The 18,122-nt window shown below is 44.4% G+C and overlaps 1 protein-coding gene across 1 annotated transcript in view; it reads left to right on the forward strand.

Annotated features, from left to right (window-relative positions):
* The first annotated feature begins 4,354 nt into the window (after positions 1-4,354).
* Positions 4,355-18,122, forward strand: part of Tnr (tenascin R) — a 387,323-nt gene continuing 373,555 nt past the window's right edge. The window contains exon 1 of the mRNA XM_032914659.1: positions 4,355-4,900. The gene's annotated coding sequence lies outside the window, so the exon portion shown is untranslated. The remainder of the gene's footprint in view (positions 4,901-18,122) is intronic.

The raw sequence follows: 18,122 nt of genomic DNA on the forward strand, positions 1-18,122 counted from the left end.
ATTTGAGCCACATTGTCCTTATGGAAAGCTATAAAAATTCATCCCTCTACTTCCAAGATCCTGAAATAGTTTCTTCTAAACACAACTTACAATGATTAGGCCAATCCGACTTACCTCATCTGAGTTGAAAGTGAATGAGTGAGCCATTTTCTCCAATACCTAAATGTCCCTACAATGTCTTGACAAGTGGCCATTCTTCTTGAGTTGTACCATGTCTAGAAGTCTCCATTATTGGACAACTCTTTATGTTGGCAACTTGCCTTTCATCACGTTTCTTCAATCAGAGGACAAGAGCAAAATGAAGAGTAAGTTCCTTATGCTAAAGGTCTGAGAGTCCAAGAGCAGTTTCTTTTGCATGGTCTGAATGTGTGACTCTTGATTATCTGTACTGTGGATACTGAGAAACCATGGACTCGCAGTCATTACAAAGGTAGCACTTATCCATGTATGCCCATGGCCAGGGTCTGTGGCATGAGACTATACATAAGGACTCAGAGATCATCTCTCATGCTCCAAGATGGAATCAGGCTGCTTCATTGCCTTAGAGGAATTGCTTATTTCCTGGCCATTGAGTTCCCTACCTATATAATGTTACCTTCAACCGTCTACCTGCAGAATGTAGGATGGCTGGTCTTCTATAATCAGGGGAAAAGGTGCAGGCATAACCAGAATTTTCTTCCCAGTGAGGGGCAAGATGTAGAGCCATTTTAAGATGGCATGAGGTATGCAGGATCCCTCACTTTTCCTGTGGGGAAAAAGTTGTGGAGCAACAGACACAAAAGAGAAAATTCCCACTCTTCACTCCTCTCCTCCCTCTATTTCTGTCTTTTTTTTTTAAGATATTACATAGAAAAGAGGAAGACTTTCTTCTCCCACTAGATAGACTTGGGTGGTAATCACATAGACTGTCCAAGAGCTAAGTTTTCTTATCCCTTTTGTCTCATGTTTACAACAAGCTGTTTACTTCTAGTTCATAACACTGCAGGGATAATTACGGTTGGCCTTGGTTGCCCTTGAAACTAAGAGCTTTCATTGCCTACTCTATATTTACCACACTCCAAAGTGGAACCCTCAGTTTTCCCCATTCTTTTTGAAAAGTCATAGCTATATCTTCTTACTTCTGTGTCTACCCCTAAGGTCCAAAAATGTAGACCTTAGAACTTTCTGGAATGTTGGCTGTGGCATAGCTTTTCTTTAGGAAGGTAAGCCATGGTGATAAAATATCCTATGGTCCCAGAGACCGGAGGTAGCTGGGTACCAAGGGTCATGCTCTATTTGTTGTGGATGCATAGGTGGAGAATTACAATATAGAGAAGGGTTTGCCAGCTGGAATACTGGCCTTTGAGTTCCAGCTTCCAGAGAGGACAGTGTAACAGAGGAGCCTCATCTGTAAGAAGGACCAGACAATAAGGAACAAGTAATTGAGCTCAGCCCAATATTAAGTTTAATATACTTAGGCTACTCATATGAGACAACAACGTTCACTTCCATAGATATTTCCTGGGTATAAACCATGTTAGCCACAAGGATGAAAGAAACATAAAAGTTGACCCAGATCTTAAGAGTTGAGATCCTGTCTGCAATCTTCTTAGCTCTCTTTTCTGTTGATGGTCTCCACTCAGCAGCCATTATGTATAAGCAAATGGGTTTGAATCTATATACCCAACACTGGCACACAAGATGAGCTCTAGACCTACTCCAGCCAGCATCTAGACAGCTTGAAGCTTGGACTTTCTTCAAACTCGACATATCCCAGACTAACTCATCAATCTCATTTCATTGACACCCATCCCAAACCTGTTTATCTTCCAAAGTTTGATATTCTTATATCTAAGATGATTTTCTCTCTCTTCTTTCAGACAACTCTGATATCATGTTTTCCATGCATGGACTGTAGAGAGCAACAGAAGATAAGTTTCAGAACCCAAATTCATTAAGGTCCAGATTAATGACCATTTCCTGGTTGACAACCTCATCATCCTTCCCAGATGGCAGGACTCCCTCCTCCCGTCCCCATAAAATTTAATGTGAAACTCTCTTATCCTTTCTGTACCCCACTCCATTCAAATCCGAGTTTCCAATATCTTTGCTGTCCTAAAATAGTCCCACTTTTTAAAGCATTTGGCAAATTTACATGCAGTAGAAACAATTACTCTACTTTCAACGGCCCCTGTTCTGAACTGACTAGTGCTTCCTGGTGGCTTTCTCTTCTGACAGTCATTGATCACTGATTATGTGTTTTTGCAGATGCCATCCACTTGCTCAGTTGCTCTGTGTATGCTAGAGTCCTTACAGAGCTGTACGTGTACTCCAGAGTAAAGAGAAAGTGCCTCTCACTTAGGATGATTTTAGAGTCAAACACACATGCTTTCGGTTTGAGAGTCTACCCTTACAGCCCCAGTGACTGTTAGAAAGCTAGTTAATTTGTGCGGCCCCGGCCTCCTCATTTGTAAATGGCAGGTAGTACTTACCCTGGAAGGTTCACAGTCCTCTCTCTTCACCCCTTGAGTGTGCCACGCCTTCAGCTCCTGTGTCTTCCTCGCCCTTAGATGAGATAACTCTCATTCTTCCAGTCTCAGCTCAGACGCTATGCTCCATTGACAGCCTGCAGCCCTCTGGTCAAGTTAGTTTCTTGCCTGTGTTCTTTATTACATTGCCTCTGCCTCTTCTCGGCATCAGCCTCTGAACTGCCTGGTCTCTGGCTTTTCTCTCCACTTTGAGAAACTGCAGACTCCATAGAAATAGAGACTGTGGTTTGCAAAACATCAAGTCCCATCTTTGCTCTTCCTCATTCCTTTAAATCCCAAGATTTCTTAAAGCGAGCTATAGTAGGTCAGGAATTTGTAACTGAAATTTTGAAGAAAACGCCCCCATCTTACTCGGTTCTCATCAGCTGGCATTGCAGGAGTTCAGCTCGCCAAATTGCTGGCTCCACTCTAGTACTGTATTAGGCTCCGGGCAAAGATCTGCTTTAGGTGTAGAAATTAAATAATGTGTCCTCTGAATTGTTACTAATACCCAGTACTTTCCAATTTCATGAGATTCACAACTAGTTTTTGTATCTGTGAAACGGCCCAAATCTCTAAGAGAATGTATTTTCTTAGGAGATTTCCAAAAGCACTAGCAATCCCCACAATTCATTTGGCTCATACGGTTATAAATATTTTATTTAAAGCTCAGCCACATGCAAATTCATTGACCTATGCAATTTATTGAGAATACCAACAACGATCGCTTGTACGTATTAACTTGTATTTACTTTAAATATTGTTACTTCTAAAGTGGCATAAAAGTTAGTTCCAGAAGAAGAAGCTCCAGGGTCCATGGCCAATGGCTCAGCCTCCTGATTTGCACTAACTTTGTTATCCTGGGCAAGTAATTTTATCCCTTTCTGCCTCAGTTCCCCTGTCTAAAGGATGTAATTGGTGCCTTTGCATTGTAGGATTAAATGAATGAGTTAAATGAGATGTTATCTGTAAGGATTAGCAGCAATGCTTGGCACTTGGTACAAGTGCTGTATAAAGTTAGCTATTATTATGTGTTGCGGGTAAATTAAATATAAGAAAAGCATTTGGATGAGACTGGATTTAAATTTCCTGTCAGCTCTATGTCACTCTGATCCTTCAGCGTTCCTATTCAGTAGGGAGGGGGCAGCATTACCCATGTTTTGCAAACAGTGGAATTGAGCCACAGAGAAGCAGAGCACGAGTGGCAGCTGAAAACTGAGACCGGCTTTGTAGGCATAAGTTCCAAAGCTGTTTCCAGGTGGCCGAATGACTGGGCAGTTAACAGCAAGTGTAAGGCAGCTTTTGCAAGTCTGAACAGAGACCTCCTTTGCCTCTTTTCTGTCAACTTTCTCCATGGATACCAACAAAGTCAGTCCTGTCTCTGTGTCTGAGATAATATCAGGTTAATGTCTCCCTGCCTGTTTTCTTTAGCTTTCCAAAAACCCACATTATGGGGTTGAGTGGAGCATCAGCTGCTGTCTTCTTCCTTTTTACATAGCCTGTCTCTTTGTTCTTGAATTGTGCTGGAAATGTATACTTAGCTCTCACTTGACTGTCAGTTGAGTTTTTTGGATTTATTGGGGGGCTTTAAACCACTTGAGACCCTCACAACTAAACTTGTTCCAAAACATTTATCCTAAAGACATCCTACCCCCCTCCCCAATATCATATACTATTTTCCTACTGCAACCACAGGAAAAGGATCTGCAGGAGGCCCTGATTGTCCCTCTGTCTTCCTATCTGCTTACCAGAGGGAAGTCTCTGTCTCCATCCAGGACTGTTTGGCTCTGTAGAAAAAACAGCCTCCAAGAGTTTGTGGGTGCGGGGAGATTCCTGTGCCTGAACTCAGGCTGCTCAAGAGAACCAAAGACGCGTTGCTTTTCTGTCCACTAGGGGGCTACTTGTAGAAGGCTGGGAAAAACAGCTTAAAAAAATATGCTGCTGAAATTTCAGTAAGAGGGGAAAAGAGAGAGCTTGTGAGAGACAGCAGAGCGGTCCCAGACTTCCTCATCTCGTTCACGTCAGAGGCAGGAACGGACTGTGCTAAGGCTGTTGGCTCAACACGCAGAGACAGAGCCGAACAGCCTCAGAGACAGGGAAAGAAGAGGATCTCCCTAACCCAAGAAATTACCACGAGTGGAGTAAAGCCATCTGACTTTTTGGTCTTATTTTGGTTGCCTCTTTTCTCCTTCTACTGGTAGACCTACCTACCAGCTGCCGTTTCGTTTCTTTCGTGAAGCCTTCTCTCTGCCTCTCAGTAAAAAGAGGAAGGGAAGAGAGGGAGAGAGGTGGGCGCTCTAGGTGAGCGCATCAGCTGGCTCCAGCTCGAACAGACAAGAATTCTCTGCCTAGGAAGCTGCTCTCGCTCTCCGGCTACCCACCCCCCAACCTGGGTAAGTCCGGAGTACTGCGCTCCTCTGTTTCCTTGCTAGCGAGATTTCAGCACCACGGAGAGCGATTAGATGCATGTCTGTTCTTCAAGCCATCTGGCTGTAAGGTTACATCTCTTTAGGCTGCTGGTAAAGCTGGCTTCTGCTTAGGGAGAAAAGAAAGGAGAAAGGCGCAAAACTGTGTCTACCGAATTAGAGGGGGATGTGGACCTTGGCCTTGGGAGTGAGCCTGAGCAAATGTATGTGTGTGCACTGTTGCATAAGACAGGTGAGGTCGGAGCTAGCAGGCTTGTAATTGTGCTAGTCTCAGTGTGAGGCTGTCCTTTTTATATGTAGCTGAGAGGGAGGGTTTGGGGAAAAGAGTCCTGGATTTTCTTTAATTAACTCTTTCATAGCCAGGCATAGGTGGTGGAAAAGTGTTACAGGGCAAGCCCGGGGGATAGGAGTGGAGGTAGAGTTAAAAGTTGTGCTTCCAGGAGGGAGCTTGGAGAGCCAGTATTTTAAAATGCCATTTCCTACCAGGATTACCTGGATTCTTACTGTGGTAATAGCCTATCCTGACCCTTTTCTTCCTTTCCTGGTTCATGGTGGGCAGGTGCAACAGGTTAGCCCCAGGCTGGGGGTAAATTTGGGGCTGAGGTCTCTAATTTCATGCTTCAAGGCAAATACTCAGCCTGGCAAGGGCTGGCTGATTAGAACTACACTACATTTGCAAGCAGGCAGGGAATACCATGCACTTTTCTGTTATCCTTGTTCAGAAAGAGGAAACAAGTCTATTCTCCCCTATTTCCTGGGGGCATTTGTCAATGACAAACAACCCAGAGGAAAGGGTTTGTCTTCACTTGTCTAGAGAGTCAGGAGAAAACACAGACTGGCCCAAAAGTGAAAGTCTCTCCTCTAACTCCCACCCAGGGACTCCAGGGGCTCCACAGATGGGATATTAAACATTACTACATTCTATTGTGCGCTCTCTCTCTCTCTCTCTCTCTCTCTCTCTCTCTCTCTCTCTCGGCCTCTCTGTCTCTGTCTTTTTCTCCTCCCTCTCCTCCATCCCCCATCTCTCTCTCTCTCTCTCTAAATACTTTCAATAAGTTACTTCTACCTGTCTTGCTTTTTTCCTTAGAGATACTACATGCCTGCCCTTATGTTCCCAGTTCTATTTAAGCCTACTGCATGAAGCTACTCAACAAGTGGCCTTGGGGGCTTTCTTTAATCACCAAAGTTTCCTTGGAATCAGTATCCCAAGAGGGTTGTGCAGCTTCTTGCAAGATAAAGCCTCAACTTGGTTGGCTCCTAACCCTTTGAGGTTCTGCCCACCCTTTACCTAATGGAGTTGGAAGGGGTGGGTAGGTGGAGTTAGACACTGACCTCCTTCCTGTGTTGTTTTATGTTATGTCTTTAATTCAAAATCCTGGGCCTTTCTCCAAGATGAGGAAAGTCTCTCCACTTTGGATTGTGGGAACCTCCTAGGTGGGAGATACAGAAAGAAAGAGTCCCACCTTCCTTCTCACCACCCCCACCCTGTGCTTATTAACATCAGATCTAGAAACTTCAGTGTGACTTTAAAATGAATGGCAGAAAGTAGATTGTAGAGATAGAAAGAGAGATGTCAGAGGTTGTAATGGTAGAAAAAGGTTGAAACATGCAACTTTAGAGAATCAGAAACCGACACAGATTCATTCATATCCCAGCCTTTCCTTCACACGCACACCCCAGTTTGTATCGCAAGTGGATGGATTTCTGTGTCACATGGCCCTGAATGCTTAAAAAAGCTGTGCCCTTGCTGCAGAGCCTCTCTTAAAGATGCCATTTGTTACAGATGTCACAATTATCTTATTAATGCTCCTAAATTCTCTCTGAAAAAGTGGCCAGTAACATTAATGGGTCCATTTTTAAGCAGAAAAGCCAAGCACTGGATGACAAAAGCAGAAGCAGAATTTCTGATGTTCTAATCTCCTCACCTGTAAGTGCAGAAGCGCTCGTGTGGGACAGTGAGAACATGCCACCCCGCCACCCTGCAGATGCATATGTACAAGCAAAGCTTGTTAGTTCATTCACTGTGAAACCAGGGCTCTCCCTGGGAAAGAATGAGAATCAACCAGACATCTTACCATGCTGGTGATGCCCAGAAACCAAGTAAAGAGCTCTCTGTGCTTATGGTGACAAAAGTCCCTGGGCTTCCAGCCTCCAGGATGAACTGAAGTCATATATCCAGTGTTCACATTCCCTTTACCTCAGAATGCCAGATAGAGGCCCTTTTCCTAGAGCTCATTGCCATGGATGTAAAAGTTTGGAACGTTTGCTGGTTTTCCTGACATGAGAACCTTCATGGGACCACCTTCATTGAATCCTGGGTGGTTTGGGATGGAAGAGGATGACCAAGGACCAGGAAACAGTTAGGCTTCTACCACTTAAAGGAGTGGAGAATGGCACAAACCCACTATATACAAAAAGCCTCTACTTTCCCAGAAGCCTCTTCTCTCACACCTGCCAGGATTCTGGAGAGAAGCTTACTGTATACTCACATCTGTCTTTCCCTTATTGAACAAAAGAAATTTTGCTAGGCTGCTTTTGAGACGTAGAGAAGTAAGACATGCTAGGAAAAGAAGGATGGAATGATAAAGCCAGAATCCTGCTTTATTCTCTGTATATATCACTATACACGACCATTTTCTACCTCAAATGGGTAACCATTCCTTTTTATAATTGAGATATGATTTGCATGCCACAAAATGGACAGAAGGTAACTACTTGGATTAGAGGTTTTTGACAACTGTGTCAAATGAATATTTGACTTTTACCCCAAATAAAATATACAAAAGTTCCTGCCTGCTTCTTTCCAATCAACCTTTTTCTTCCACAATCCCTTTGCTTGTTCAATGCTACCATCACAGCTCAAGTGGCTGCACTGTGCAATAGAAATATGCTGACTGCACTACGTGGTAAATGTGTTATGTGGATCTCGTGCTTCCATGTGGACATCACAGGTTCTAAGTTTGCTGATTCTAGATGGATGGCGGGAAAGGTGAGGGAAGGGTATGTTCTACATCTCAGCTTCTTGTCACGGTGGTAGAAAATAGTCATTTCAATTGTGTATATGGAAGGCAACAATTAGGTCCAAATAGAAGACCCTGCAAGCTTCTGCCTCTGGGATAATTTGATGGTACTACTCAGGAATATGAGATGGAAATCATTATTAAACATATAGAATTAAGTTTCAGGTTTCTAGTCATGAGTGACTTTGACTGGTCTCCCAAGAATGAGCTGAGGGAAGAGTACCCATATGAGCTTAGTAGAGAGAGAAAAGAAAGCCAGTTCACAGTGAAAGCCTTATACCATGAAATCCAGTTTCATTCACAAAGACCTGGGTGGGGTATGTGCATTCATCCTCATTATTTAAGAGTGGCTTTAAAACCAGAAACTATATGTTGGCCTCATGTACCTATATCTATCCAGTTCTACCCAGCGACCCTCCACCCAACTTGTTTCCATCTGTGGGCTTTTTGCACCAGTAATAAGGGCAGTTTCCCATTCATCGTTAAGAAATGATGGAGTCCTCAGAAGCTTTTTGGTGACTTTGTTAAATATTTTTGTTTGTGCAGATCTCCCCTCTCTCTGTAGTATCATGTATCTTGGCATCTTGATAATTCTCTTTATTCTATCTCTACTCTAAGGATAACTGGTTAGAGTTGAGGCACTGTACACAATCGAACCTGAGGTCTTCAACTAAGAAGTTTCTGCCAGATCAATCAGCATATGAGAGTCCTCAAAATTTGTCTGGGTGGGCCATAGACATGGTCAGTAAATAGCTAAGCCCTCTGTCTCCCTCTATTTGAAGATTTGTCCTTTTGAATTCACCTTCCCAAAGGATACATCAAGCCAGCTCTTCTACAGAAAGGGTCCTGGGTCACCTCTCTCAAATGATATCCCACAATGGACAGTGTAAGTTGCTAAGCTACACAGTATGAAGACCTAAAAGATGGCCAAAGGGCAGACTCCCTAAATATAGGTAGAAGATTGTGAAAAATTTCAAAAGGTGAATGATGTCCCCAAAGGCACTTGGAGTGGATGACCTGGCAGAAGTCATCACTGCTTTATCTTGCTCTTGATTCTCACTGATAAAGACGAGATTTGCCACCTAGGTAGCATCTCATGTTCTTTAGAGCAGGGCAAGAGGGAGTGTAAGAAAGTTGTTTCAAATCTATTTGCAGGGCTCAATAAAGCTTTGTCTTGAATGTTATTTTTGGCTAGAACTGTATTATACATCTTTACCATAGGGAGTAAAGTGTATATCAGTTGGCAAATAGACCAAAAGATCTTAACTGCCATATTCTCTTTGCTTTGCATATTTTTATTCCCCCAAATTACATTTATCTATCTATCTATCTATCTATCTATCTATCTATCTATCTATCTATCATTTGGGTGACTTTAATTTAGTGGCCTACATGCTTTCAGTTACTGTGTAACCATAACCAGCACACACATTCACACCATTTCATCACCCAAAACTGAAACTCTGATAATAACTTCGATTTCCTCCTTCCCCTATCTTTGCCACTTTACAAGTCGGATCTAGGCACATCATACAGATGAAATCATCTAATTTTTTTCTTTTGTATCCCACACTTACAAATTATTATATTTATTATTAGCATGTGTGTATGGAGAGGATGAGGGGGCATACAATCCATGGTACATATATAGAGGTCAGAGAAAACTATGGGAGTTCTCCCTCCTACCTTGTTGAAGCAGGATCTCTTTTTGTTTCTCTCATACAGCATACTCCAGCCTGTGAGCCTCTGAGTGATTCTCCCATCTCCACCTCCCATCTTGCCATAGGAGTGATGGGGCTACTGATGTTGATGTATCTCCCCATGCAGCTTCTCTGTGTGGGTTCCAAGAATCAAATTCAGGCCATCAGGCTGAATACTTTTATCCTCTGAGATATCTCTCTGGACTCCCCACTACCTGTCTCCAAGTATGATATATTTTAAAAATTTGTTCATTTTATAGGAGGCATCAGAATTTCCTTTCTTCTTACAACATATATATCTATATATCTATATCTCTCTACCCATCTGTCTGTCTGTCTATCTATCTATATGAGTTAAAATCATTCCCTTTCCTGATAAGCCTGGACAGGTAGTTCCTAGAAGCAAATTGGAGAGGCTACATGGAGCTAGTGCATATGAATGGCCCGGGCCTGGTTCCCATGCTTAGGTGTCACTGGTATATGTGACAGACACAGTTTAAGTGAACTGGAGTCCTACATCTCCATCCTCTGAAGTACCCCCGCTGTATCCCAGAGAAGTTCCAGGAGGGAGGAAGAGGCACATTCCTCCTGCTTGAGCTTTGGACTGTGCAGTTTAAGACCAAGGTCCTAATGGCAGAGGGGCTTCTGGGGTCTGCACAAGGGAGTCCACAGACTCATTACAGTATTCTGAAGTGCTACCCTGATCACCCTTTCAGGAAGGGCACCTCCAAGATCATTTGAATGGTGTAACAGATGTCCATGAATTGGCTGCGGATGATTCAGTAAAAGGCCATTATCAAGACCCAGGAGATGGGCATGTGCTCCTGTCATACTACATGGTGTGAAAGAGACGAAAAAGAAGACACCTGGACAGTAGCAACCAGGGTGGTTAGGATCTGACAGCAACTTAACAAGATCTCTAATCCAGAATTTGGCCTATGATCCAAATTTAGCTGAAAAAAATTTCATTTCTGGGCTCTAGCTGCCTGTATCTTTCTATTGACTGCTTATAAGATTAGCCACCACTCAATGAATATTAACTATGTGTCTTAGTCAAGTACTTGCTGTGGAGAATGCCTTTGATACATGCCTTTATTTTGCTATTAATAAACACTTTTAATACTCTGTATCATTTGGTTGGCTAAACATGATGATGAATATTATCCCTATTTTACAGATAAGGAAATTGAGGCATTGTGGCCTCAAATGATTTGCTCAGCTAAAGTATAAGAGTTTCCACACTTGTTCCCCTGTTTAGTAATAAGAGCCATGATTTATGATGTGTTCATGGCTTGCTTGGCTCTGACCCAGGCCCTGCAGTGTTATATCTCACTTGGTTGTCACAGTTTTAAGTTCATCTACTCTCAGGCTGAAGTTGTTCCATGAGATTCACTGTGAGGATGTTGCATAGTCATTCTCTTATTTAATCCTTGCAACCCTGGAGTCAGAGCAACAAGGAGAACCTTTCCCAGCCAAATGAAAAGGGAGACCCCCAAACTCGAACCCTTATGATGATTATGAAAGAGGATGCACAGACGAGGGGAAGGAAGCCGAAAGGTTCAGAGGGGTTAGTTTGCCTCAGGCCAATAGACACAGGGCTGGTTTGAACCATGGACTAAGCTCATATCCCTCTCCAGACTGTGGCTTGCCTCTGCTTTCTTTCACCTTGAGTTACACATGTATGGATCCCACAGGGCAAAAGCCTGTGGGGACATACAACAGTAGGTCAATGCTAACAAGGTAAAGGCCGGAGATATCACAGACTTGAGGCTAGCCTGGGCTATACCTTTCAGGAACTGGAGAGACGGCTTATTCTTTAAAAGATTTGTTGTACAAGAAGAGACCCGAGTTCAATCCAAAACACCATGTAGAAAGCAGGATGTGGTGGCAACCTTGCGATCCCAGCCCTGTGGAGTAAGGCAAGAGGATCTCTGGCGCTCACTACAGTCAGTCCAGCCAAGTAAGCAAACTTTGGGCCAGTAAGAGAGACTTTGTCTCCAGAAAAAGGTGGAGAGCAATTGAGAAAACCCCTGGACTTCACACACACATGCACATGCATACAGACATGGATAGGTGTATTCATGAATAAACGTATCTGCACACAAAGCAGCAGGAAACACAGACTTGGAAACTTGGCTTTAAGTTGCTGCTCTACCACATCCTGACCTATGATGACCTTGGGCAATTACTGACTCTACTATAGTCTGAGATTCCTTATCTTCCTCACCTCCATCAGCCTTACAGAACTGTAGATATTATCACGCTATCTAGAAGGAGTTCTCGTGAGAATTGAGTAAGGAGCAAGCCCCACTGCCTAGGACAGTGCAGATATAGAACCTGTTCCTTAAGGACAATGTATCACTTGCTATTTCATGTGACCTGCAGACTGTACAGGCCCTGGGTAACTGACATCTTAATAAGCGAACAATCATCTGGGTTGACCTGGATTTTATACCCTTCTCAAGTGCTAATGGGCTAGGCCACCCTTGTTTCACATCACTTTGACTTTAGGGGTATGTATTGGGCTATATTTTTTTCTTTTAGCACAAAAAAGGAGAACAGGCTGATATTTAAAAATATCTGAAAGATGCCTTTTGACAATTAATTATGGAGAAATTGAACCAGACCAAAGTTAATTTGAACCTTAAGGAGACACTAGAGGTTTGAGCCCTATTCTGCTGGAGACTTCAAGCCTTTGCCTTTCTTTCTTCCTCCTATCCCCTCCCTCCAGGTTCTTCTGCCATTCTGAGTTTTATTTATGAAACATTTCCCTTCCTTTATAATTATGTTTTCCATAAGAAGAGCATCTAACAGCCACCTCCTGGCTGGGTTCTCGTAATTGTTTGAATTTTTTGATGGTGTGCAATTTCAAAGCCTTGGGTTTATATAGATTACCTTGAATTTATCTCCTCAAGTGCATCGGGAGAGAAGCCGCTGCTTGCCTGACGGAGTAATGTACACCACGCAGCTGCTGAGCACCAACGGTGTGGATGGACTATTTATCTAAACGGATTTCTGTAGAACACACACTTTAAGAAGCTAGGGTTTGCCTGCCTGTCCTGTGTAAGTGTCTCACAATGTCCCCTGTGGATGTGTCAATGCCAAGGTCAACAGCAGTGACTGGTCAAGGGACAGGTGGGGAGGAGGGAGTCAGCTGACAGTACCGTCCCCTCTTCACCTCCTCTGACAGCTGGCCAGCTGTGAGCAGGGGTGAAGGTGCGGGCAAGCAGAAGAGCCAGCAGCCCCAGGGCCAGAGAATTATGTTTGTCCTGTGCTAGTAATGTGGGTGTCCAGCTGGGCAGAGGGACAGGGTCCTGAATAGCAGATGAGGGCCTTGCAAATGACTATGTGTTGAAAAGCAAAGAGGCCAGTGCCATGGATAAAGGGGATTTCCCCTCACGGTGACCCAGGCTGTGCCACAGAGAGATGGAACTTATAAAGCCAGCCATCAAGCCTCCCGCTCAAAGCCGTATATATTTATAGAGATATAAATGAAGTTTAATGCTGGTGAAACTCACTATAAAAGCAAAAGACTTCATCTGTATCTGCTTTAGGTGCAGATCAGCCCAGGGCCTTTTGCCTGCTTCCAGCTGAGGGTGCACACCCCCCACACTCTTTCAAGAGCCAGCTGCTATGGCTCTGGAGCCAGCAGCAAGGCAAGGGAGACAGAGGTCCCTTGAGCATCTTCAGATGGGCACCCAGCAAAGGCGCACTCTCCTTATCACGCAGGGCTGTTTAAAAACAGTGGCGAATGGCATGGGCAGGCAGAAGCGTCGCCCAAATCAAGCAGCTTCAAACAGTCAGGAGTCTGGCTTTCAATGAAACGATTTGAGAAAGGTTTGCTTTTCATCTGCTTTGGAAGCCGCTGGTTTCTGCTCCTCATAGCTCCAGATGGGATACAATGGCAAAGCCCAGTTGAGCCCTGTGCTCTGTGTGTCGGGCCCTGCCTTTCTTGCCATGTGTGTTGGGCGTATGGCAACCCCGCGAAACTCTGCCTGACAGAAGTCGCATCCTGGCTCTGTCAGCAATCCCTGAGTTGTCTGGGGAAAACCATTTGACTTCTCACAGCCTTCGCTTCCTCTCACTTGGGATGTGGCAAATAGTTGCTGCCTCTTGTGTTCATGAAGATGCCAATTTCCAAAAGGAAACTTATGACAGCCCATAGGTACTGAGGGGCTTCAATCCATGGAGTTCTCAGCTGGCAGGAATGCCTACAGCAGAGAAGATAGCATTTTAAGGGAGAGGATTAAGGGCTCAGACTGCCTTGACATATTTTCTCCTTCTAGGCTGGAGATGCACCATGTGATCCCAGCCTGGCTTCAGGAGCAAAAGCCTCCAGGCAGTCAGTGTTGAACCATCTCTCTCTTCTTTATAAGGTTTATTGACTTTTTAAAGTATATGTATATGTGTATGAGCATTCACATGGGTGCAGGAGCCCATGGTGGCCAGAGGAGGGAGTCAGATCCCCTGGGGCTGGAGTTACAGTTACCTGAAAGGAACAGAACTCAGGTATCACCATCACCATCACCATCACCCTCACCATCATCATCATCATCATCATCATCATCATCATCATTGCTATTACTATTACTATTACTATTAATTTTTTACTTTTTTGGCTTTATTGAGACAGGGTTTCTCTGTGTAGCCCTGGCTGACCTGGAACTTGCTCTGTAGACTTTGAATTCAGAGATCTGCCTCCCAAGTGCTGAAATTACAGATGTGTGCTACCACTGTCTGGCTAGAATTCAGTTCTTCTATAAGAACATCAATCTCTCTTCTTCAGCCAGGAAACCTTATTGTTCAGAAAAGCCTGGGCTGACACCTGATGCAGCAGTTTCTCTGACCAAACAAGAGAGTGCTTCTCTTCATGTGAAGGGTTAGAAGTAGGGGGTCACTTTCATCTTGAGGACCTGTCAGTGTCCTAACACAAGAAAAATTAGAGGCAACATTATAGCTTCCTGAAGCACCACTTCCCTGAGAGGGAAAAAATCTTCATGCTCTTCTGAACTTGATTATGAAGAAGGCAGGAAACTATACCTAGAGTATAGATTTCTTCCTGGGTCACCCTCCATTTGAGGGAGGGACAGGGTGGACTATTCTGGAAGAAGGACCAGGTACTGTTGATATGGAGACTGACAGAAACTGAATAAGAGGTAGGGTAGAAAACATTATCAGACCATCACTTATTAAAAATGGTCTGAGGCACAGTGCCTGAGTGATTAAAATGCAAAGTAAGAATGTGTTGTCCCCACCCCCTATCCCTATCATCTCCTTTTTTAATTTGTATTTTATCAGCTTCATGTAGTGAGAATGGAGGACAGCAGCTCTTCTTAGGGACCATGAAGGAAGAAAATCAAACCCTGGGCAGAGTGCAGTGACTTCCCTTAGCATTCCAGGCCTTGTTGGGATGTCTGACATCAACCTCCTTTGGGGCTAGATGTTCCAGAGAAAGTGGACAGATGACCTCTGTATGCTTGCTTTCCCCTTGCTTCTCTGCTCTCCAAGCACGGTCCTGTGTAATGTTCACTTTACACAGAAAGGCCATAGAAGACCACTTGACATCTTCAGACTCTGAAATATGGAGCTATCTTGGGACTCTGTGATTATTGAGAAGACACTCAGCTCATACATCTTGAACCACACTGTTCTCTTAGTTTTTCAAAAAATATTTGTTTATATATTATATTTGAGTACCTTTCAGACACATCAGAAGAGGGCATCAGATCTCATTACAGATGGTTGTGAGACACCATGTGGTTGCTGGGATTTGAACTCAGGACCTCTAGAAGAGTAGCCTGTGCTTTTAACCACTGAACCATCTCTCCAGCCCTCTCTCTTAGTTCTTAAGGTCACAAGTTGCTAAAGGGATTCCTCAGCAGGGGAAGGACATCTTTCTTGTTTGAAGTTTCACACCTTACTCTGGAATCAGGCTTAGCTACTAGCTTATGTAGGTCCCTGTCAGTGACAAGATAGGATGCCTGGGGAGTGACACTAGACATATTCATGGTGCCCTGGGTTTATGAATCACCAGCTAGAGCCACAGATGTCTCTGCCCACTGTTCAGGAGCACAGTCATTGTTAGCAAGAATTCCCACCAGGTTCCAGTACTTCTTGTGTGAACATAAACCAGTCTGCATTATTGCCTTCCAGTGTGGTGTTATTGTCCTTCCCATTTTCCAGGGGGAAAACAAAGCACACAGTTTCTGATTTTCCTGAAGATCACACAGATAGAAGAACCTGTATTTGAACCCAGACCCTTAGTTCTTACTGACTATGCTGTCTCTGTTTCCCTTGGGAACACGGTGGCATCCCCTGGTTCTTTGAGTGACACAGACAGCTGGAGAGTCAATCCTTGGTTGAAAGGAAGACCACAGCAGCTGCCCTTTCTCTCTGGGGCTCTGAGCAGTCATTGCGACTCTTGACCTTTGTGGACTGTTTGTTTTTTAAACAAAACACCACCTAACTCCGAGAGATAAGGAAACCTCTCCTTCATGCAGCCTCACAGGAAGGCAGTTCTTATCCAATGACAAAACCTCCCTCACCTCGTGGCTTAGCCACCTGGAGATCATCTGGGACACTTTTGTAACCAGCCCTTTGTGTGTGGAATGTTCCTTTCAACTCAGAACTGACATTGTGCAAGATGAGATTCTCACAGTGTAGTCCCAAGTGATTGATGCAGCTTAGGGATTGGGGGGAGGGGGATGACAAGTGCCACTTTACTCAATTTGTTCCTTTTGAGGTTATTAATCGAGTAGCAGTGGCAGCCAGGACCCCCAGAAGGCTAAGGGGAAGACAGGTAATGCTTTCTGGGGTACAGAACTGCTTAATGGTAGCTCAGCCCCGTCGTCCCTGCCCTGCATCGAGGAGTGGAGACAACAGCAGGGAGTGGGACAAAGAGGTAGGTAGGTAGTTCCTTGCTTCCTAGCCACCTACCATGTGACAGACACGGTGGAAATGGGGCCAAAAGCAGGCTCATCCCAGAGTAGACATGCTTGAGGACAGGGCTGGCCTGAGGCTGGTATTTAGTTCTTGTATCAGGCTCCGGGTAGAACCTTTTGGGAATGAGGCATGTCTGTACTCATCCGTAGCCCCAGGACTGGTGGGGGGTGTGCAGAGACAGGATGATGGTTGGGGCTTGCTGGCAATTAGTTTTTCTCCAAACTTGTGTCGAGGGAATAAGGTGGAGAGTGATAGATCAGGATCCTCTTCTGATTTCCAAGTGAGTGCAGCATGGGTACACTTGATATAGATATAGCGGAAGTCCTTGCACATAGATATGGACAAATGCCACACACACACACACACACACACACACACACACACACACATATTTTCAAAATTCAACAATGTGACCATTTATTTACTTTATTTCTAGACTTTCAGTGAACTGTCCAAGGTGGTACAGGTAATATGTCGCAGAATGGAGATCACGATCGCCTGACCTTGTACTGTTTAATTATGTATAGCCCTCTTCCTTGTGCTGGGATTGAGCTGGCCAGCAAAATTACAATGGTCAAAAGACTCACTTGTCTGCGCCTAGAGGACAGAACTGACTCCCTAAGGCACTGCAACAGCTCCATGAGTTACAGACAGGGCCGGGGGCATCATTAGAGGATTTGCCCCCTCTTCTTTTATTTTCAGTATTTCCAAGGTAGCCCCTTGACAGATTAGTGCTGAATTTCTGTAATGAGACTATCTCCTGTGGCTTGGGTAGCATAGGCTCTCTCCATCCAACCTCCTCACGGCAGCACCTCCACAAGAACCTAGCCCCCTCCTTTGCATCAGAACCAATGCCATGAGGCCAGCAGGTCATCCACATCAAGTGTCTTCCCAGGAGAAGCCTGCTCCCATAACAGCTGTCCACGCAGCTTTCCACTTTATTTTCCTTTAACAAGTTTATCACCCGTCAACATAGGACATCTAGCTATGATTTCCTGTTTACTATCTGTTTCCTCCCTGTAGAATGCACTCTTTAAGAGCTGGACTTTATGTTATAGTTGCATTCCCTGTCCTGAACTGTCCATGAGCAGTAGAATCTGGCTGAATGATTCCATGAGGGAGTGAATCTTCTTCCAGGATTGTCTGTTCCAGCCAGGGGTTGCTCAAGGCTGGCTTTGAGCCAGCAGCTCTGCCAGTGGCTAGATTATGAGTTGGTTCTTTGTCTAGGAGAAGCATCTTGTCTGGATCAAGTTGGGAGAAAGGTACATCTAGGTAACTTCCTCACTGTGTGAGGAGCTAGTGCCTGAGGGAACAATGTGTTGTGGGAGGGCGGTGTAGGGGGGGAGGGAGGGAGAAAGACTCACTTCCCTTACCTTCTGCAAAGGAGGTAGTATGTGGACTATTCATGTTAAGGGTTTGCAGCACGGACAGGGTGGCTACTAAGGTGCTGTCGTTTGAGTAGCTGTACTGGGTCATGGTTGGGTGGTCATGGGGATGATGGGAGATTATGTTGTTGAAGGAGACTAG

Source organism: Rattus rattus, chromosome 10, assembly GCF_011064425.1.
Source record: "Rattus rattus isolate New Zealand chromosome 10, Rrattus_CSIRO_v1, whole genome shotgun sequence".
Taxonomy (NCBI): domain Eukaryota; kingdom Metazoa; phylum Chordata; class Mammalia; order Rodentia; family Muridae; genus Rattus; species Rattus rattus.